Source organism: Lynx rufus, unplaced genomic scaffold, assembly GCF_022079265.1.
Source record: "Lynx rufus isolate CCGP_SWC_20201006 ecotype Redwood Valley unplaced genomic scaffold, mLynRuf1.p SCAF_9, whole genome shotgun sequence".
Lineage (NCBI taxonomy): Eukaryota > Metazoa > Chordata > Mammalia > Carnivora > Felidae > Lynx > Lynx rufus.
Genome location: NW_025814897.1, coordinates 10,113,455 through 10,114,821, shown reverse-complemented (window position 1 = coordinate 10,114,821; position 1,367 = coordinate 10,113,455).

The window sequence follows — 1,367 nt, the reverse complement described above, 5'->3', positions numbered from 1 at the left end:
TGACTCCTGTGGGAACAAAGCCAATGAGCCTGGGTGAGGAGAGGAGAAATCAGTCAAGATTAGAAGAAGGAGGGGGAGGAGGAGGAGGAGGAGGAGGAGGAAGAGGTGGTGGTGGTTGGGGAGTGCAGTGCTTTGTTACATTGAAGACTTAACAGGCCTTTTAATTTCTACAGCAAAGCACAGAGGAATTCATTGTGGAAATGTCTGGAAGCCTCTGGTTGGCCCCATGTTGCAAACCCTACTTCATGGAAGCATGGGGCAGAGGGGTGAGGTTTGCTGCAGCGTTCCACGCTTTCTACGTCCCCCTTAGGGGACAACAGCAGACAAAGGCTCTTCTTGAATTTCTCAGGGACCACCATGTGGATGAATTTCCATGTGGGAATACAAATGTCTACTATTCTACCTGGAGGGAAACTAGTAAGGAAAGTCTTCCAGGTCACACGTTTTAAAAATGAAGGCTCAGACAAGTCACTTCCAGTTGACCAACCCTTTAATAAATCATTCCCCATAACTTTCAGCCCCTCAGGCCATTTACACAACAGCCAGGCTCAGGTTCGCTCTGCCTGACAAATAAGATTTCTACAACACCACAGTTTCCCCGGGTTTGATACTCTGAATATTTACTTTATTTTCACTGACCTATGAGCTCCACTAAGGAACAGACTCGATGTTATTTGACTTCTATTTCCAGAGCCTGGCAAGGTGTCTGGTAAACACAGCAATTCAGTGAATGTCTGTTGAGTGAGTGCTTCCATGCATGGTTTTACCATGCGGGGAAAAAAGTCTGGTCTCAGCGAGCAGGTAGGTTGGTAAATAGTTGGTGCTTTTCAGGATAACATTAAGTAGAAGCTAGCCCTATGATCTCCCATGAACACTACCCCTTTTAGGATGCTTACCACATTAAGCATCCCATTACGGTTTTTTTCAGTACACCTACAAATTACTCCCTGTAACTTCCTTGGAAGCAAGAACCAGGTGTTCCTGCTTCAATTATTTCATCCATCCCTTTGCCCGGTAAATGAACCAGACAACTGAATGAGTGAATGTTTATTAGCCAAACCATATTAGAGCCTCAGGTCTATCAAAATCTTCCAACACAATCACTGAAGTCTTTTTAAAAGTAAGTTCAGCCGCCCGAAAAAAACACTTGCAGAAACGAATGCTGGCACATCAGCCAAAGACAACGCTCATATGACGACATCAACACCAAGTAGCAGAGGGAAAAAACAGCTTTAAGGCACATGCAGAATGGGAAAAATGTGAACCATGGAAAGCCTGGCCAGGCCCAGAACACAGGAGACAGGGGATGACAGCCAGGGTAGGCTACAGAATATGGCAGCAGCCAAAATTTGTGGATAATTCACAAT